General features: G+C 41.7%; 1 pseudogene; it reads right to left on the reverse strand.

The window, feature by feature from the left end:
- Positions 1-185: 185 nt before the first annotated feature.
- Positions 186-8,231, reverse strand: LOC147357498 (splicing factor 3B subunit 4 pseudogene; annotated as a pseudogene).
- Positions 8,232-22,419: the final 14,188 nt, after the last annotated feature.

The raw sequence follows: 22,419 nt of genomic DNA on the forward strand, positions 1-22,419 counted from the left end.
CTGTGTATTTGCAAAACACATAGGGCCAACATAGAAAAAAGTAAATAAATAAAACCTCTTGTGAAAAAAAATTACACTTAAAAAAGAAAGGCCTGCAAGGGATTAGTGCCTTAGCTCCTCAGTGTTATAGCAACTCTGATTGGTCCAAGGAAGTAAACAGACATTGGGAGGCTATAATAGGAGGAAACACAATGAGAAATCACCGAGGGAGAAGGCCTCGAAGTGGGCCTCGAGGGGGAACTGGAGACCAGGAAGTGGGTCTGGGTGGAGGGAACGGCCCCCACTGGTAGCCATAGGGTGGAGGTCATGGAGGGCCAGTGTATCCATCCGTTAGGGGGCATCAGTAGAGGAGGTCCATGCATACCATGCGGAGGCATAGGACTGGGAGACCCACAGTAGAGCCAAACAGAGGCCCCTGGAGGGGGTGGGGCATGCTCATGAGAAGATGTCAAGGGTGACGCATCCCAGGTGGTGGTTGGGGTGATGGCTGCCCTCCAGAGCCAGGGGGCCCAGCATGGGGCTGTCCCAAGCCGTGAGGGCTATGGTGGACCAGCTGCATCTGAGACATCTCTAGATGGAGCATCCCACCCAGTGGGAATGGGTGAGGATGTGAGTGTCCGTGTCCAGGATGTCCAGCCCCTGGGGTTCCCGCTGATGGGGGACCATGTCCTCCAGCCCCAGGAGGCATAGGTGGGGGGGCATGACTGGGGATATCCTGAGTGGAAGGGCTCCAGGAGGCGGTACTGGGGGTGGGACAGAGCCAGAAGGAGGCATGCATGGAGGAGGAAGCCCAGACCTCAAAGATGATACCACAGGATTGGACGCAGAGGGTGGAGGTGGTGCATCGGCAAACAGCTGATGAGGGTCGTCAGCCTGGGAGAGTGGTTCTGTGCTGCCACAAGTCGTTCAGCTGCTGAGCCATGGCACTCGCCCTTGGAGTCCTTCTGTGTCCTCCCACAGCGATGGGGAGGTTATAGAGGTACTGCCCATTCATGGCTCAGTCGCTGGATCCAAAGCGTCAAATGAAACTGAACTAATAAAGGCATGACCTTCGGAGTTGCCTGTGTCAGGGTCCCACATAACCTTGGGAGTTTGCAAGATGAACCCATAGGCACTTAAAGTATCATAAAGCAACTTGTCATGGATCTCTGGGTCCAGGTTCCCAATGAAAATGTTGGCCCCCACATCCAAGTTTTTGCTGTGAGCTGATGCCTTCTTCACCTGTATTGGCTTCCCATAGAGTTTGATCATGTTCATGATGTTTATGGCTGAGTCAGCATCTTCCTCACCTAAGAATTCCACAAAGCCATAGCCTTGGTGCTGACCAGTGACTCTATCCTTTGGCATGTGGATGTTGACTACTGGCCTTGCCTGGAGAGAGAGTTCTCACAGCAGTGGTTTACTAACCTTCTCATCAAGGCCCTCCTTGTGGCATCCTTGGTTCCACTTAGACAGAGATTGGCCTAGTGGCCATGGTGGGAAAGCTCCCGCTGCCTCCCATTTCAATATTTTTTAAGTTTTTTAAAATATATAAACCACTTTTAAAGTCTTTATTGAATGTGATACAATATTGCTTCTGTTTTATATTTTGATTTTTTTGCCTGCAAGGCATGTGGGATTTTAGTTCCCTGACCAGGGATTGAACCAACATCCCTTGCATTGAAACATAAAATCTTAACCAGTGGGCCAGCAGGGAAGTCCCTAGGAGCCATTTTAAATAATTGTATACGGAGTGACACTTCACACTAAATACTTCAACATACATCTCCTAAGAATAAGCACACTGGACATAAACAGAATACCACTATCACACTATGAAGGTCAACATAATTCTTCAATATCATCTCATGTACACCACATATCCAAGTTTTCCCAGTTCTCTCCAAATGGCTTTTATAGCTGTTTTCTCTCTCTCTGTCTTTTTTTAAAATTCAGGATCCGACACACTTCCTCAGGTTGTTATGTCTCTGTATTCTCTTTACATTAAGAACAGTATTCACCAGCCCAGACACGGACTTCTTTTGAAGAGTCCAGAGAAGATGATATGAATTTAACTAACTTCCTCATCATTAGATTCAGGTTAAACATTTTTGTTCAGGTCTTTGGATTCAAAACCCAATACCCTAAAAGTTCTTACTTATAGAAGAAAACAGCTAATACATGTGAATGGAATACTGTAATTTTTCTAAATTGCTATTTTGCAACCCTCAGGGAATATTTGATTCAGGCAAGGTTCATCAATAAATGCTAAAACCATTAAATGAAACATTATTGAGGAAAGGAATGCATACATGCCTTCCCCACAGATTATGTATCAATCACTAAACTTTACTTTTGTAGTGGGGAGAAATCTGGTGGGTTATCTTAAACAAGTGATCATATTTAACATCATCAAATAGTGGGACAAGCAGATATTTTGATAATACAACAAGGAGAGTCAGATAACACTATGAAGTGTCTTAAACCAGATTATTTCCACAAAACTTGTTTGTTTCCTTGTCTTCACTGTTTTCCTGTTGCATAGCGTGTGTGTGCTTAGTCACTCCGTTGTGTCTGACTCTTTGTGATCCCATGAACTGCACCCTGCCAGGCTCCTCTGTCCATGGAATTCTCCAGGCAAGATACCAGAGTGGGTTGCCATTCCCTTCTCCAGGGGATCCTCCCAACCCAGGGACTGAACCCAGGCCTCCCATATTGCAGGCAGATTCTTTACTGTCTGAGCCACCAGGGCTAGCTGAGTTTCACAGACAGCTGCACTTTTGGAAAAGAGTTAGCCATCTGTTTTTTTTTTCCCTCCAGTCCAATAATTGACAACATAACCTGGATGTAGAGTTTAAAAAAAATTAATGTATATTTATAAAGATGAAAAGGTACCTTGTTCTTGGACTTCCTTGGCGGTACAGTGGATAAGAATCCATTTTGCAATGCAGGGGATACGGGTTCGATCCCTGATCCAGAGAGATCCCACATGCCGTGGGGCAACTAAGTCCATATGCCACAACTACTGAGCCTGTGCTCTTGGAGCCCATGAATCGCAACAACTGAAGTCTGCATACCCTGGAGCCCATGCTTTATAGCAAGAGAAGCCACTACAGTGAGAAGCCCACACACCACCACGAGAGAGTAGTCCCTAGTCTCTGCACCTAGAGCAAGGCTGCGTGCAGCAACCAAGACCCAGAGCAGCCAAAAATAAAATAAAAATAAATAAATATTAAGAGGCATGAAGAACAGAGTTTGAAGACCCAATATATTCCTACTAGGATTTCTGCACAGGTAACACAAACACTTTAGAACAGGCAATATTCAAAAGATGATGACTGAGAAATTTTGAAAATTGAAGAAAGTTGTGATCTGAATCATCATATATAAGAAGCATCCTGAGTCTTGAGTAGGATTAAAATTAAATGAAAACAAATACAAATCAAGACACAGTATAATGAATCTGCAGAATATCAAAGACAAAGTATCTTAAAACCAGCCAAAGAGAAAAGACTAATTATCTACAAATGAAAATTATTAAACTCTCAGCTGGCTTATCAGCAATATATTTTCAAGGGACTGAGGTAAATGAATGGCCAACTAAGAATCATACTCAAGTAAACCGTTATTCAAGGGTAACAGGTTAATTTCAGAGAAGGACTTTTATCACTGACAGATCTTCATTCAAAGAACTACTCAGGGACTTCCCTGGTGGCTCAGTGTAAAGAATCTGCCTGCCAATTCAGGAGACATGGGTCTGATCCCTGATCTGGTAAGATCCCGCATGCTGCAGAGCAGCTAAGCCCATACGCCACAACTACTGAGCCGGTGCTCTGGAGCCCAAGAGCTACAACTACTGAGCCCACGCGCTGCAACTCCTGAAGCCCACTTGCCCTAAAGTCTGTGCTCCACAAAAAGAGAAGCCACCGCAATGAGAAACCAGTGCACCGCAACTAGAGAAAAGCCCACGCAGCAGTGAAGACCCAGACTAGCCATAAATAAATAAAAATGTTTTTAGAAAGAACTACTCAGGATCTGAAATGGAAACAGACCCAGAGAGAAGTGGGATACAGGTAACATGGAAGCAATAAACAATGAAATTAATAACTGTTTAGGTAAATTAAAAAAGCATTAGTGATTTTACATGTATTTATATAAATATGCATATGTATATATTTAAACATACATATAGTTAACCAACTTGAGATGAGTCTTTTATAACTAAAAATTGGCAAAATATTAGAAATTTCATATAGTTCAACCTAACATAAAACATTTTTATGGGACTTCCCTGGTGGTTCAGCGGCTAACACTCTGTTCTCAATGCAGGAGGCCCAAGTTCGATTCCTGGTCAGGGAACTAGACCACACGCCGCAACTAAGACCTGGTGTAGTCAAATAAGTAAGTAAATGTATAAAATTTTTTAAAACACATTTTTATGAGTAGTTTTGTCTCTCTTATTAACTGTTGTATTTCCAGTGCTCAGAACACCTCTTGCCACATGGCAGGGAGCCTCAATAAATGTTATCGATGAAGGGACTGCTTAAAAGGAGGTGTTGGAAACAACAAAGAAAATATTAGACCAAAGTAGTGTGGAAAGCGGGAAAGGAGAGGTCAAAATGAAAGCTTTCTGCAGTCTTTGCATTATTCAGAAAAAAGATAAGAATATTGATTATCTTTAGACTTTGTTAAGTCAAACAGAAAGATTAAAATTTCAAGGACAACCCATTAAAGAATACAAAGAAGAGATAACTTTCAAACTAGCATATGGGAAAAAGAGGCTAAAGAACATCAGATTGACTTCCAGTAAAGGCTGATGGATTGATTACGTGCATTAGTCTCTGCTCTTTTCTCAAATCCCAATAAAATGTCACAGAAGTGCACTTTAAAAAAAAAAAGCATAAACCCACAAAGAGAATAAGAGACAAAAAAGGAATTTTGGAAGCTGGAAGACCTGTAGATAGTCAGATGATAATAACTGAACACACCTGAGAAGATGGATTTTGAAGCAGCAGTGGAGAAAGTTCAGGAAACCCCCAGATCTGTATCACTAAACTCCTGAAAGCTCAGTCATTAGCAGCCACAGATTCTTTTCAGCTGGGTTACTGTCCTGGAAAGAGTTACTGGTTACTCTGGAAAGAGTGAAAGAGCAGGTCTCTGGCCTGGGGAAAACGAGATATTCTTGTGGCCAGGATTTCCATACCTAAAAACAGAGGATTTAAGTAAAACTTTATATATTGAGTTATAAGACTCCTCTCTCCACACACTATCCTTCCTTTTGGCCAAAATGTTGGCCTGTTTGGCTAAAGCTAAACAGAAAGGAGACTGGAACATTCTCCCTGTGTAATTAGACTAAGCCAATAAAATATTAATAGGCCTAAAGACACACTAGAGGGGTTTTGTGGTCAAGATGAAACACTATTAAGTAACCCATGGACTCAAGGCTTCACATCAGCTTCATTTTTTTTCTTCTAATTTACCATGAAATTTTTCTAACATATAGAAAACTTGAAAGAACAGTACAATGATCACCATAATACTCTCCATCTAGGCCCAGTAATTGTTAACATTTTGCCATATTGACTTCCTCTCTCTATGAATGTATTTTATATGTATGCTTAACCCTTTGGAAGTTGCAGGTAGCATGTGCTTTTCCTGTAAACAACTTCAGCTTGCATATTCTAAAAATTAAGGACACTCTCCTACAAAGCCATGATACTCTTATCATACCTAGGAAAATTAATAATAATTCCATAATACCATTGGATATACAGTCTATGCTCAAATTTTCCCATTTTTCATTTAATAAGCTTTTTATTATTGCTTTATTATTTTCTCAGTCAAGATCCAATTAAGGGGGCGGGGAGGGATAAATTAGGGTTTGGGGATTAACATACACATACCTATGCTATGCTATGCTATGCTAAGTCACTTCAGTCGTGTCCGACTCTGTGTGACCCCATAGACAGTAGCCTACCAGGCTCCCCCGTCCCTGGGATTCTCCAGGCAAGAACACTGGAGTGGGTTGCCATTTCCTTCTCCAATGCATGAAAGTGAAAAGTGAAAGTGAAGTCACTCAGTCGTGTCTGACTCTTTGCAACCCCATGGACTGTAGCCTACCAGGCTGCTCCGTCCATGGGATTTTCCAGGCAAGAGTACTGGAGTAGGGTGCCATTGCCTTCTCCGTACACATATCTACTATATGTAAAATAGGTATCAAGGACCTACTGTCAACAGGGAACTCAATTCAATATTCTGTAATAATGTACATGGGGAAAAAATCTGAAAAAGCATGGATAAATGTATATATATATATATATAACTGAATCAGTTTGCTGTATACCTGAAACCAACACAATATTGGAAATCAACTATACTCTAATGTAAAATAAAAATTAAAAAAGAAGATTCAGTCAAGCTTCATGCATTGCCCCTGGTTGTCACTACTCTTTAGTCTTCACTAAATTATTCCCACATTTTAAAAAATGACGTTGACTATTTGAAAAGACCAAGCCAGTTGTCTTGTAGAATGTCTCATATTCTTAAACTGTCTGATGGTTTCTTTGTAGTGTCATTAACCTTGTTTCTCTATCTTCTGTATTTCCCATCAATTGGAATCCAACTAAAGACTCAGTTATGTTCAGGCTGTGTTTAAAGTATTTCTGACAAGAATGAGCTAAAGAGAAGGCAGGAACTTCACATTAGATCTCATCCGGAGAAACACAGTGTCCAGGTGTCCACTGTTAGTGATCCTGTTTCATCACTTGTCAAGATGGTGACTCGGAGGGCTCTTAGTTGTGAAGACATGCTGCTTTCCTTTGTCATTAACATATGATCCCTTGGCACTCTGTTGTTCCTTGGCAACCTGATGAATTAGCATACATTCAAGATCTTTCTTTGAAATGATTATTTCATTGGAGGAGCTGCAAAATGGTGACTTTCTACCATTTATTCTACATGTGTTAGCTGACATTCTATAAAGAAAAGCTCTCCCTTATCAATGGGGGTGAACTACAGTTCTTCCTGAACATCAGGGCAAATGCTTAACTATTTCCTTTGGTCAATTTATAGAAGAAAGTGAAAGTCACTCAGTCATGTCCGACTCTTTTCAAGCCCATGGACTGTATAGTCCATGGACTTCTCCAGGCCAGAATACTGGAGTGGGTAGCTTTTCCCTTCTCCAGGGGATCTTCCCAATCCAGGGACTGAACCCAGGCCTCCCACACTGCAGGCGGATTCTTTACCAGCTGAGCCACAAGGGAAGCCCAAAGGAAATGTTTAAATATTCTCCTCAGTGGTGGTAAATTAAATTTTATCTTTATCTTTTGGTTGTCACTTTGGACTCAAGGAATTATTTTCTTTTTCAATTTTTTGTGACAATTCACAGTCATTACAATACAGTAAAGCCACATTTGATGCTCAATCTCTTCTTATAAATTTGGCTAGTGTGAGCCCTTTCAAGCTCCTCCTGTGTTCTTTTAACACATCCCATTTATAAGTCAGGGTTCTTTAGAGAAACAGGACCAATATCTAAAGAGATTTATTATCAGGGATGCTGAGAAATCCCACAATCTGCTATCTGTAAGCTGGAGATACAGGAAAGCTGGTCTAAACTCAAAGGTCCAAGAACCAAGGGAGCCAAGAGTATAAGCCCTGGGATGAACTCAAAATCCCAAGAAAAGGAGATAGAGGGGGGGTGCTGATTGTGTTAATCCCCAGTCCAGAGTCCAAAGGCCAGGAGCTCCAGTGTACAAGAGCTGGAGAAGGTTAAAGTTCCAGCTCAAGCAGAGAGATGGAATTTGCCCTTCCTCTGCTTTTTTGTTTTATTCATACCCTTCAGTGATTGGATGATGGAGTCTTCTCTGGTGGTCCAGTGGCTAAGACTCTGCGCTCCTAATGGGGGAGACCTGGTCTGGGATATTAGATCCCACATGCTGCAACTAAGATCAAAGCTCCTGAGTGCTACAACTAAGACTCAGTGCAGTCAAATAAATGCTTAAGTATTTTTTTTAAAAGACTGGATGATGCCTACCCACATTGGGGAGGGAATCTTCTTTATTTACTCCACCAGGTCAAATGCTAGTCTCTTTCAGAGACAGCCCTACAGACGCATCCAGAAACAATGTTTACCAGCTATCTGAGCATTCTTCAGCCAGTCAGGTTGACGCTTTGAATGCTTCCTTGATTTCTGATGCAACGAGATTTCCCAAGCTCACCTTGTCCTTAGTTTGCCCCAGGTCTGGATCAGCCATTTCTGCAAGGGACTTGGTTTGTTTTAGTGAAAAATGGTATTTATGAACCAGGTTCCAGTGCTTAGCGTAGTGTGCTCATTTCCATTGGGTTGTCTTTGCTTGTAGACTCTTGTAGTTAATGAAAGGTATGTGATATAGGAAAAAATTGATGACTTCATATAGATATTTATAATTCAAGTTTTTAATTGCAGGATCTTTCTTTTAAAAGATTGTTTTATTCCTTTTCTCTTATGCATTAATTTGCTTTAAGCTATAATACACATAAATAGTTTCTTTTAGTTTATTATGTCTTTGGACGTTCCTTATTGGTAGAAATTTGATCTTTTGTCCTGCAAAATATTTTTCTTTTAGTTTATCAACATCTTTTGACGTTGCTTATTGGTAGAAATTTGATCTTTTGTCCTGCAAAATATTTTTATTTTTGTATAGTCAAATTAATCTTTTCATTCACTACTTTTGGATTTAAAGTCATAATTAGTGTGTGTTAGTTTATCATGTCTTTGGACGTTCCTTATTGGTAGAAATTTGATCTTTTGTCCTGCAAAATATTTTTCTTTTAGTTTATCAACATCTTTTGACGTTGCTTATTGGTAGAAATTTGATCTTTTGTCCTGCAAAATATTTTTATTTTTGTATAGTCAAATTAATCTTTTCATTCACTACTTTTGGATTTAAAGTCATAATTAGTGTGTCACTACTCTCAAGTTATAAAGTGAATCACTTATATTTTCTCTTTAGTACTTGTATGTACTTGTATGTATCTCTCATGCATTTGAAGTTTATTCATCTCATTTACCTTTCATGCTTTTGGAGTATATGGTATGAGGAATGAATCCAACTTTATCTTTTCCCAAATAGCTATTTAGTTGTTTCAATGCTGTCTCCCCATTAATCAAGATCTAATGTTTCTCACATACTACATTTCCATTTGTTCTTGGACCTACTTCTGGACTCATCAGTCTGTTCTATTTGTTTGCCTCTTCATATGCCAATACCAGACTGTTTTACTTTAGAACTTTGTAGTATGTTCTATGAGCTCTGTAAGAGTTTCCCACTTACAAGCAGACCATCAAGAATCATAGTACATCTAAAGAGAGTCTCTCATATGAAAAACGTGGGCCAAAATAAAAAGTAGAAAACAGCAATGTACAGAAAGAGAGTCTTTTCAGGGAGAAGAAAAGAAAAAAGGAAAAATGCAGAGAGATGTAAGACAGATATTTTAACCATAAAACCAGAAAAGAGTTTTTCTTTCAATGACAATATGGATGGTCAGGGGGGGAAAAAATAGCTCTTGGAAATTTAAAAAATTACAGAAATAAAATAAATCAAAATAAACAAGCCAAAACACAATAGGAGGATTACAACATAAATAAAGTTGGTAAAGATGAAAATTTAGAATGTGAGAGAACCAATCCTGGAGCTGTAACTTTCAGACAATAAGAGTTCCAGTAAGAGACGGATTAAGGGAAACTATCAAAGAAGTTACTCAGGAAATTTTCTCTGAACCGAAGGAAATGAGTTGCTAAATTGAAAGGGCCCATTGAGTACTCTCATGCCTAGTGCAGGAATTGCAAACAGACCCACACCAGAGCATGACCACAAAGAGAAAGAGAAGATGTTATGGGACGCAAGTTCCTGGGCCTGACTCACAGTGAGGCCAAACAGATGGAAACGATGGAGTCTGGAGCAGCGGAAGACTTATCGCAAGAGCCAGGCTGAGAGAATGTGTGGCTCATGCTCAGAAACCTCAAAATCCCTAATGCTTTGGGGGGACAAGCTTTTAAAAGCAAAATAAGGGTTAGGGGCTGCAGGGTGTGACTTTCTTCTGATTGGTTGGTGGCAGGGTAACAAGGGCAGTGTTCCAGGAATCTCGTGCTCCGCCTGAAGTTACCATCCTCCACCTGGGAGCTGACTGTGACTCAGATCATGAGCTCCTTATTGCCAAATTCAGACTTAAATTGAAGAAAGTAGGGAAAACCACTAGACCATTCAGGTATGATCTAAATCAAATCCCTTATGACTATACAGTGGAAGTGACAAACAGATGCAAGGAATTAGATCTGATAGACAGAGTCCCTGAAGAACTATGGATGGAGGTTCATGACATGGTACAGGAGGCAGTGCTCAAGACCATCCCCAAGAAAAAGAAATTCAAAAAAGCAAAATGGTTGTCTGAGGAGGCCTTACAAATAGCTGAGAAGAGAAGCTAAAGGCAAAGGAGAAAAGGAAAGATATATCCATTTGAATGCAGATTTCCAGAGAATAGCAAGGAAAGATAAGAAAGCTTCCTCCATGATCAGTGCAAAGAAAAAGAGGGAAACAATAGAATGGAAAAGACTAGAGATGTCTTCAAGAAAATTAGAGATACCAAGGGAACATTTCATGCAAAGATGGGCACAGTAAAGGACAGAAACGGTATGGACCTAACAGAAGCAGAAGATATTAAGAAGAGGTGGCAAGAATACACAGAAGAACTATACAAAAAAGATCTTCATGACCCAGATAATCGTGATGGTGTGATCACTCACCTAGAGCCAGACATCCTGGAATGGGAAGTCAAGTGGGCCTTAGGAAGCATCACTACGAACAAAGCTAGTGGAGGTGATGGAATTCCAGTTGAGCTATTCCAAATCCTGAAAGATGATGCTGTGAAAGTGCTGCACTCAATATGCCAGCAAATTTGGAAAACTCAGCAGTGGCCACAGGATGGAAAAGGTCAGTTTTCATTCCAATCCCAAAGAAAGGCCATGCCAAAGGATGTTCAAACTACCACACAATTGCACTCATCTCACATGCTAGTAAAGTAATGCTCAAAATTCTCCAAGCCAGGCTTCAACAGTACATGAACTTCCAGATGTTCAAGCTGGATTTAGAAAAGGCAGAGGAACCAGAGATCAAATTGCCAATATCTGTTGGATTTTCAAAAAAGCAAGAGAGTTCCAGAAAAACATCTATTTCTGCTTTATTGACTATGCCAAAGCCTTTGACTGTGTGGATCACAACAAACTGTGGAAAATTCTTCAAGAGATAGGAATACCAGACCACCTGACCTGCCTCCTGAGAAATCTGTATGCAGGTCAGGAAGCAACAGTTTGAACTGAACATGGAACAACAGACTGGTTCCAAATAGGGAAAGGAATACATCAAGGCTGTATATTGTCACCCTGCTTATTTCACTTCTGTGCAGAGTACATCATGCAAAATGCTGGGCTGGATGAAGCACAAGCTGGAATCAATATTGCCAGGAGAAATATCAATAACCTCAGATATGCAGATGACACCACCCTTATGGCAGAAAATGAAGAAGAAGTAACGAGCCTCTTGATGAAAGTGAAAGAGGAGAGAGAAAAAGTTGGGTTAAAACTCAACATTCAGAAAACTAAGATTATGGCATCTGGTCCCATCACTTCATGGCAGATAGATGGGGAAACAATGGAAACAGTGAGAGACTTTATTTTCTCAGGCTCCAAAATCACTGCAGTTGGTGACTGCAGCCTTGAAATTAAAAGACGCTTGCTCCTTGGAAGAAAAGCTATGACCAGCATATCAAAGCATATTAAAAAGCTGAGACATTACTTTGCCAACAAAGATCCGCCTAGTCAAAGCTATAGTTTTTCCAGTAGTCATGTATGAATGTGAGAGTTGGACTATAAAGAAAGCTGAGCACCAAAGAATTGATGATTTTAAACTGTGGTGTTGGAGAAAAACTCCTGGGAGTCCCTTGGACTGCAAAGAGATTAAACCAGTCCATCCTAAAGGAAATCAGTCCTGAATATTCATTGGAAGGACTGATGCTGAAGCTGAAACTCCAATACTTTGGCCACCTGATGCGAAGAACTGACTCACTAGAAAAGACCCTGATGCTGGGAAAGATTGAAGGCAGGAGGAGAAGGGGATGATAGAGGATGAGATGGTTGGATGGCATCACCGACTCAATGGACATGAGTTTGAATAAGCTCAGGGAGTTGGTGATGGACAGGGAAACCTGGTGTGCTGCAGTCCGTGGAGTCGCAAAGAGTCAGACACTACTGAGCAACTGAACTGAACTGAACTGAACTGAACTTGGAACTCAGGAAAGGTCTAGAAAGCTGAAACCTTTTTCCTACAAAAAAGAAACAGGAGACAAAGGAAGGATTTGAACCCAGGAGGGCCCCACAGAGTTCTGCTTGGTTTCAGAAAAGCAGGGATAGAAAGTATGTGTGTGTACAAGATATGTATATATGGAAAAGAACCCAATTTCCATTAACAATTAATGGATAATCATAAACCTGTAGCTAAAATAAACCCAAAACTGAAAGGTCAAGAGTAATAACAGGATTTTCTAAGAGCCAAAATTTATTTTTGCACAGTAGAAAATGGAGATAAGCTTGAGAGACTTCTGTCATTTCACATTAACTTGTAGACTTGTTGGACATTTAAAACTCTGGTGAAGTAAAAACGTTTTAAAGTCCATAAAAAAATTTTTTAAAGAAATACAATACAACCAGGAGAAGTACATGCAGAAAGATAAAAGAAACAAAGTAGTACCATGGTAAATAAAAAATATAAAATAATATGATAGAAATCAGTCAATAATCACAATAAAAGGAAACAGATTAAACCAGCCCATGAAGTATCAAATCTAGAGCTAGACTGACTGGGTTAAAATGCTGACATAGATTAGCTCTGGGACCTTGGGCAAGTTAACTTCTCTGTGCATCAGTTTCCTTATAAATAAAATGGAGACAACTATAGTATATAATATAGTTGATAGATTCTGTGGGAAATAAATGCTTTAATACATTAAAAAATAAAGGCACATATAGCAATCCTTGGCATGTAGTAAGTTCTGTGTAAGAATTTATTATGGTAATTATTATTATTTTCACATCAGATTTTACCAAAATTCCAGTCATTTGCTATTTAAATAGGCAAACTTACATCACAGAAGGGCTTCCCTTGTAGCTCAGTTGGTAAAGAATCTGCCTGCAGTTCAGGGACCCGGGTTCGATCCCTGGGTCAGGAAGATCCTCTGCAGAAGGAAAGGGCAACCCACTCCAGTATCCTTGTCTGGAAAACCTCATGGACACAGGAGCCTGGTGAGCTGCAGTACATGGGGTTGCAAAGAGTCAGGCACAACTAAGCAACTAACACTTACTTACTGTATCAGAGAAAGTAACCTTTAGCAAAGGGGAGGAGGAGGGTGGTAGGCTTTAAAAAGACATTACAGACAAAAATTAATCAAAAGAAAGCAGGTGTAACAATATAATATCCGAACACATAAGCTTTGGAGCAACAAGGATTAGTTGAAAGAAAAAATCACCAGGAAAAAATGTAATCTAACAGTATAGCCTCAAAGGACAGAAGCAAAAAACTGCCAAGTCTCATGGGGAGCTTGACAAATTTGATAGGTGATTTTAGTTCCATTTTCTCAAAATTGATAGACTCATAGTAAAAAGATGTGAACAGCAGTCAAAAAACTTGATGTTTAGGGACTTCCCCAGCCATCTAGGGTTAAGACTCTGCCTTCCAATGCAGAGGGCTCAGGTTTGATCCTTGGTCAAGGAACCAAGGTCCCACATGCTGTAGGGTGTGGCCAAAAATTAAAAACAAAAACAGCAATATATAAAGAACCCTGGACACCCCAGAAAACAGAGAATCTTTATCATCACAAGTACACACCTCAAGGGAAATCCAAGCATTATTTGTAATAGCAATAAAGAGAAAATTTAAAAAAACATGTATAAGATCTTGGTGAAGACAGCCATTGACACTGAGACCAATGTGGTTGGGAGCTGGAAGGGTGGGATCACTTCCTGTGTTCCAGACACTCTGCTAGTTCCTGGAGGCGAACTCGGCACCACCTGAAACTCACCTGCATAACACTGTGGGCCCCGGGATGTTCCAGGTGCTACACAGCAAAGGACAAGTGCTCTGGGTGACGAAGGGAGGAGGCGCAACGCCCAGCGTGAGAGCGGGCATGGAAGCCAGAAGCCATGCAACCCATGGCTTGTTGGGAAAACAGCGGAGTGCTCAGTATGGCCAGAGCGTGGTGGTAGGAAGCAACCCTGGAGGGTAGCCTGGGCACATCTGCACATCTCAGTGCCTCTCAGAGTCTGGCCCAGTAGGATCTGAAAAGCCTTGATAACAATAATCCCTCTATTGAGAACTTCCCGTGGGCCTGGTGTTTCCCTTTACTGCCTGTAATGCTCAAGTCAACATTCTGAAATACATATTGTTATCCTCATTTTACTTACAGAAAAACTGAGGCTCCAAGAGATTTAGGAACTTGCTCGGGGTCTTGCCCTGGCCCCATCCTCAATCTGTCTGACTCTGAAGTCCATGCCGAATACATCATCTCACGTTCAGGGATAAGACACAACCTTGCTCTTGGGACCAGAATCACACAGAGCCTCTATATACCTTACTGGGGGGCCCAGGCACCTATGAACTTAGTAGATGGTCAACTAGGTGTCAGGGATTTATGATTCAGTTGAAAGAGGGCTGTTGACATGCAGGGAAGCCAGGCTCCACGTGTAAGCTGATGTGGGCACAGGAACAGTAGCTTAGGGCCAGCCAGGAGAGGGACAGCCAAGCCTAGGGACAGCTGTCAAGTCACCACAGGGAGTGGAGTCCCCCTCCCTGCTTGTTCCATCCCACACTTAAATATGCCACCTTCAGTGCCCCCTGCTTTCCTGTCTCCTCCAGAGGTAGAAGCAGCTCTGGTTATGGCTAGAACAGCAGGTTCTTGGGTCTTTAGTCTTGTCACCATGGTCTCCACAGGCCGTGATCCATCGTGCCTGAGAAATGCCCTGCTAAATGTTTGTGTCAGGAAAGCCTGCTGGTGATGCAACAGATAGGTGGGGGCAGTGACGAGGACTCTGATACCACAAAATGTACTCAGCACATTTTGAGTCAACACAGAGATGGGAGCCAAGAAAGATAAGGATTTTAGTTGTTTGAGTGTTGTTTATGTAAACCCTCCTTCATCACCAAAGATTTGAGGCTGCTGGCAATGAAAACTAAAATGATGATGATGGTGAGAGAGGGAGAAGACTCTTAGGATCAGAAAATAAAAATTGTGGAAGAAAAGCATGACCTGATAAAGCACAAGACCTGAAGACACAGGCATGGGCAATAAGGGATGACAAAGCTGCAACAGTTGACTTTCACGCTGGCTTTGGGTTTCTTGGAAATCCAGGCAGAGGGAAACTCAGCCAGTTACATAATTGTGGTAAGCAGAAGAAGGAAACAGGTCAGAATCACAGGGAAAATAAAGCTTTTCCAAACAGTGAGCAGCAAAATAAACATCTCGATGAAACTTTATACACGCAGACTTGGAATCATATTAAAAAGTCACTGAGAAATGGCAATTTTGCATAACGTCAAGGTGAGGTAGTTCAAATATCTAAGCATCTGGTGACAAGATCTATGGATAGAATAAAAAGTGCCTTAAAATTTTTAGTAGGAATTCTTATCTTTTAAAATATTAGCTAACATTAATAAATAGCTTTTTATTAATATTTAAGAGTATATTATAGAGAACGCATGCATTACAGAAAAGTAAATATATCATCTTGGACTCCCTGGTGGCTCAGTGGTAAAGAATCCACCTGTAATGCAGGAGCTGCAGGAAATGCAGTTTTGATCCTTGAGTCAGGAAGATCCCCTGAAGGAGGGAATGGCATCTGCTCCAGTATTCTTGCCTGGAGAATTCCATGGACAGAGAAGCCTGGCGGGCTACAGTCCATAGGGTTGCAGAGTGCGACGTGACTGAAATGACTTAGCATGCACATATGTATAATCACCTGTATTCCCACCATGAGCGTGTGTATATTTTCCAATTTTTTATCTAGGCATATTTTTAGATATTTTTTACAAATTTATTTTTATGCAGCCAGACTGTTTAGTAACCTGATTTATTGTTTAACGAGTACATCTTACTTATAATCCATGTCAATGAATGTTCATTCACAATGTGATTTTTAATGGAAATTAATGTGGATGTATCATAATTTATATGGTTCAGATGGTAAAGAATCCACCTGTAATACAGGAGACCTGGGTTCGATCCCTGGGTTGGGAAGATCCCCTGGAGGAGGGCATGGCAACCCACTCCAGTATTCTTACCTGGAGAATCCCCATTAACAGAGGAGCCTGCTGGGCTACTGTCTATGGGTCACAAAGAATCGGACACGACTGAGTGACTAAGCACAGCACAGCATATTATAATTTAACAATCTCGCCTTGTACATTGTGTTTTTCTTTAATTTCTAAAATTATAACCACTGTAATGAACATCTTTATAGCAAAATGCATGCATTCTATAGTTATTTGTTTTATGTTAAATTTTAAATGGAATAAAATTTTCTGAACAGGTACATCCCTATTCACAAATCCTTTGTTGTAATACTGAGACCTCCCAGTATTAGGACCAGGTTAAAACCAGTGGTTTAGACTGTAAAGGAAAGATGTACAACAAAGCCTTCAGCCATTTTCTGTCTCTGTCATGGACTTCCAGATATACATGGCAAATTGAGTGCATACATCTAATATATTTTTCTCTGAAATTTTCCTCAAAATATGGTAAAGAGAGTTTTTTTTCTTTTTTAGAAAAAAAAATCCATGAGGACAAAAAGAATGAGGAAAAAAAAAAGACCATAGCAAAATTTTAAAAGCTAGAAATCAGGCAGACAAGTTGCAACTAATTTAGTAGGACTGAGCAAACTGATCTGAAGTTGGCAATGGGGAAAGATAAGTGCCAACCTGATTTATTGCACTGAATTCTCAAAGGCTGCTGCTGCTGCTGCTGCTAAGTCACTTCAGTTGTGTCCAACTCTGTGCAACCCCATGGACTGCAGCCTACCAGGCTTCCATCCATGGGATTCTCCAGGCAAGAACACTGGAGTGGGTTGCCATTTCCTTCTCCATCTCAAAGGCTAAGGAATTGTAATAAATCTGCTGTTAACCAACGTTACACCCATGTATGAACTAGTAATAGCCCCCCTTTTCTCAAGACACTCTACAGCCATCTACCAGAAGTTTGTCATAATAAATATATAATTCCCTTATGCCTACAGTGTGGGAAAGGTGCTCTCAGAATTGTACAGTACACAGCTTGCCCAGCTGTACATACCAGCCCTGACATGGAGGCACCAGGGAGCACTAAAAATAGAATGAATGAAGAGACTGATGTACAATACGGAAGAATGGTTAAAACTACTTCAAAAGAAAAGTTAGCATTTCTTTCTAACCTTGGCAGAAGCCTGGAGCTTTATCCTCTGAAAAGGGGAAGACTGAATATTTGTGGAAGGAGAATGCCAGGCAGAGTTGAGGACAGAGGTTATTGTACCAGAAATATAAAGTGTGCCCTGTAAATGCTGAGTCCTATCCTGCTCCTTCCACTTGGCCACAGGAACACTGGAACCCAGGCCTTTACTTTGCAGGCAGGAGAGAAGAGGAAACTGCTTAGGAAAACAAAACCAGCTCAAAGGAAAATACGTAAATATTTTTACATTGGGGGGTCCCCCAACTAAACATTCCAGTGGATCACCCAACAGAGAAGCTCATAGTACATGGAGCTCCAAATCAGCTTTTAAATCCCCACTTTGCAGTAAGCAGACAAGCAAAAATTACCAGTCATTTGAGGAACAAGCCTAACATGAAAGATAGAGACCAAAACAAACAGATGTTAAAAAAGAAACTTGAGGGGACTTGCCTGGTGGTCCAGTGGTTAAGAATCCACCTGCCCGTGTAGGAGACACAGGTTTAATCCCTGGTCCAGGAAGATTCCAGATGCTTGGGGCACCTAAGCCTGTGCTCCACCACTACTGAAGCCCCTGAGCCCTGGAGCCCAGGCTCCACAACAGAAGCCATTGCAATGAGAAATGCCCGCACCTCAACTAGAGAATAGCCCCTGTTTGCTGCAACTAGAGAAAGTCTGCATGTAGCAATGAAGACCCAGCACAGCCAAAGATAAATAAATAAATACAAGTTTAAAAAAAAGGAACTTGGGGAAAAGGAGACTATACAGGCAGAAGAATTTTTAAATATACCATTCATATCATTAGAGAGTTAAAAGAATATATTACATTGATTAAACAAGAACATACCATAAAAAATTCACAGAATTGAAAAATAAAAGTAACTCTTGCAAATTAAAAACACAGTTGCATAAACGGAAAACTGAATAAAGAGTGAAGCTGTCTCCCAGAAAGGAGAGCATGCAAAGATGGAAGAAATGAAAGAAAAGAAAATTAGAAGACCTTGTTCAAGAAGTTCCTATTATTAAAAGAGATAGGGAAAAAAGTGGCATAATCACCTTAGAAAACAATTTAGCATGATAAAGATGAACATACACATGCTGGACAATTGAACACGAACAAATAGTTGTTAAATTCATTCATTTATTCAACAAGTATTTACTAAGCACCTACTAATTGGGGAGGGATTGGGTGCAGGAGGAGAAGGGGACGACAGAGGATGAGATGGCTGGATGGCATCACTGACTCGATGGATGTGAGTTTGAATGAACTCCGGGAGTTGGTGATGGACAGGGAGGCCTGGTGTGCTGCAATTCATGGGGTTGCAAAGAGTCAGACACGACTGAGCGACTGAACTGAACTGAACTGAACTAAGTCATTGTGCTGGGCACTGATTATACAAGAATAATAAACAGACAAGATATAAATAAAGACAAGATATAAGACAGATTATAAATAAAGACAAGATATAAAATCAGACAAGACCTCTGCTGTCTCAGAAACTAACCAAGATTCTTCATCCCAAGGCAGCTGTGGATTATGGCAGATCTCAGACTCAATTTTGTCTACAAAGTTTGATGTTTCATGCAAGGAGTCTCTGGATAGATGATCTGTGGGCAGAACATGTGTTTGAAGGAATTATAATCATTTCATTCTGTAACTCAAAAGAGGAGTAAAAATTAGAACAAAGCTGTGTTTAGGAAGAACCAATTTAATTTTGGTAGTCTTGAACAGAGTTGTCCAAAGATAGAATCAATTGTTTCACGAGGTGGTAAGTTGGCTATCAGTGGAGGTGTTTGGTGCTAAGCAGCAGGGACTTTCCTGGTGGTCCAGTGGTTGGGAGTCTGCCTGCCAATGCAGAAGATACAGGTTGGATCCCTGGCCCAGGAAAATCCCATATGCCTCAGAGCAACAAAGCCCATGAGCCACAGCTACTGATTGCACACTCTAGACCCCATGAGCCGCAACTACTGAGCCCTCTAGAGTCCATGCTCTGTAACAAGAGAAGCCACCACAACGAGAAGTCCATGCACCGCAACAAAGAGAAGCCTCCATTCACCACAACTGGAGAAAGCCCACTAGCAGCAACAAAGACTCAGCGCAGCCATAAATAAATAAAAATTAAAAAATTACGAAGCAGCATTCATTCACTCAACGATTGCATGATGGCCTTGTTCCAGGCACTGGGGTATGCACTGTGTATTCATTAGCTATTGCTGCAAAGCAAATCACCCCCAAATCTAGTGTCTTATGATGTCTCACGATTTCTGCAAGCCAGTGGCTTGACTGTGTGGTTCTGACTCAGGATGCGTCATGAGGTTGCAGGCAGGACGTTGCCTGGGTCTGTGGTCATCTGAAGGCTCCACCAAGGCTGGAGGATCTCTTCCAAGGAGGCTCACCCACACAGCTGGCAAGTCGGTGCTGGCTGTTGAGGAGGGGCGGTAGTACCTTCCTATGTGGACCCTCCATGGGGCTTCCTATGATGTCCCTCATCACATTACAACGTGGTGACTGCCTTCCCTCAGAGTCCAAGAGAAAGCAGGATGGAAGCCGCTGTGGCCTTTATGCTCCACATTTGGGAGTTACGTACCATGACTTTCACAATAACCTGTTGATCACGTTGGTCAGCCCTCTTTAATATGAGAGGGACTACATGAGGTTATGAGTACCAGAGATGAGGATCAATCTCAGAGGCTGGCTACCACACTGTAGACACAATAACAAATGAACAAGTGGGGTGCCTAACCTCAAGAGACTGTTAGTGTAGAGTTAGGATACTTGTTGTAGATGATGTCAAAGGAACTAGACTGAGAGTGGATTCCTTCAGTCTTAACATCCTGTGACTTTGTTCTTCTAGGCCTTAGTCCTTTCCTCACTGTATCACTAGGCAACCGTCTCAGAACCAGCAGTCCATGTCCTCATTCCTCTGACATGGGCAGCTCTGAGGTCTCCATTATTAGCTGCTTGTCACTACACAGCAAGATAACCAGGGTCCCACCCTTGGGCTCCCACATACAAAAGTTCCCAGATCACCCCACGCTTGTTGTTTCTGTCCGCAGAATCTGTCACCGTCTGTGTCCCTCCTCCCAGAGCACAGCATGTCCTATGATGATGCCTGGAGGACACTGTGTCCCCATGTGGGAGCTGCTTTTGACCAGCCCAGCCAGCCCTCAACAGCAGCTACGCCCTGTGGTTTCAAGAGGAAAGAGCCCCCCCTTTCCCCTGTTGTGCTCTTTTCTCACCAATCAGAGCCATGCCAGCCACCAGACAGTGGCATGTGACCCCTTGGACGTTCTCAGAGTACTTTTGACCTTTGCACTTTGGGAATGGACGCAGGGGTATGGTTAAAATGTCTCAGCCTGGTCCACGCCAGTCCTGGCTGCTGCTCCTTTTTGGGGCACTAACCCGTGTGCACAGAGTAGTCTATTATCTTTAGGTCACCCAAGGAGCCAGAGGTAGCTGGAGCGGGGGCTTCAGTCCTAAAAGTCTGGGGGGACTGCTGGGATATATTGATGTGGGCTGCACCAGAATCCAGAAAACGTCCTTCCATGATACTCACAGGGGACTCTAAGTACGCAGTTTTCCTGTGTATAAGTGCTGCAGTCTCACCAGGTGGTCAAAACTGGATTCTAGAGAAACTCTGGCAAATATTTATTAATATTTGTTTCTAGATAGCTAGTGGAAGTTGCTGTAACACAGCAAGTTCAACTTGGTGCTCTGTGACAACCTAGAGGGGTGGGATGGACTGGGGGTGAGAGCGAGGTTCAAGAGAGAGGGACATATGCGTACCTATGACTGATCCACATTGTTGTATGGCAGAAACCAACAGTGCAAAGCAATTATCCCCCAAATAAAAATAAAAAAGAAATGAAATGCTGATATATACCGTACAACACAGGAGTACCCTGAGAACGTTATGCCAAGCGGAAGAAGCCAGATACAAAAGTAAAACTATTGTATGATTTCACTTACATGAATTACCTAGAATAGGCAAAGTCTAAGAGACAGGAGAAGCCATCAGCAGAAACTGGAGTGGAGGAGTGGTAATGGGTAAATTGCTTTACGGACACAGGGTTTCTGTTTGGGTCACAAAGAAATTTTGGAGATAGTGGTGATGGTTGTACAATATTGTGAATGTAATTAATGCCTTTAAATTGTACACTTAAAATGGCAAATTTTGTGTTATATATATATATTATACCACAATAAAAATAATACTAAAACATCATAAAGTCCCAACACTACATAAATCTATGAAGTAGAAAGCAAAATCCCATTCTCCCGAAAACAGGCCTGTTGAATTTACCATCTAGGCCCAGTGATTTCTTTCTTCTGTGACAGCCCCTTGTTCAGAGTGCATCCCCCCTTCTCTCTGGGGTTCCGGGCGGAGCTCACTGTTCTCCTTATGCTGGGCTCCACACCTGGTACTTAAAAGCCAAACTCTCTAGCTGGATGGCGCAGGCTCCAATCTCATTCCCACCCACTGCTAGATCACGTGCTTCACCATCCTGAACTTTTTCCTCACCTGCTTCTTCTTTGAAGTCTCTGTCTGTTGTGAGGATTATATGAGTCGATGTGGCACAACAAATTTTTTTTTTTGGTACAACGATTTTTAAAGGCACCTAGCATTAATGCCACTCCAGTGTTCTTGCCTGGAGAATCCCAGGGACGGGGGAGCCTGGTGGGCCCCCGTCTATGGGGTTGCACAGAGTCGGACACAACTGAAGCGACTTAGCAACAGCAGCAGCAGCATTAATGTGTGTCAACTTTAGGGCCATCTCTGTATTTTAACGTTCTAGAAGCTTCTACCATTGGTTGCTCCTCATTGGCCACCATTTTGGGGGGTGGGGCAGGGCATAGCTTCCTCTTTCATTCCTTGATGTCCCTTGGTGTTGTTCCCTTGAAAGGCCTAAACTCCATTCTGGGAAGAAAAGAGCAGATGTCAG

This window comes from Bos grunniens, chromosome 15, assembly GCF_055505025.1.
Source record: "Bos grunniens cultivar Pamir isolate PY7600 chromosome 15, Bosgru_T2T1.0, whole genome shotgun sequence".
Taxonomy (NCBI): Eukaryota; Metazoa; Chordata; class Mammalia; order Artiodactyla; family Bovidae; genus Bos; species Bos grunniens.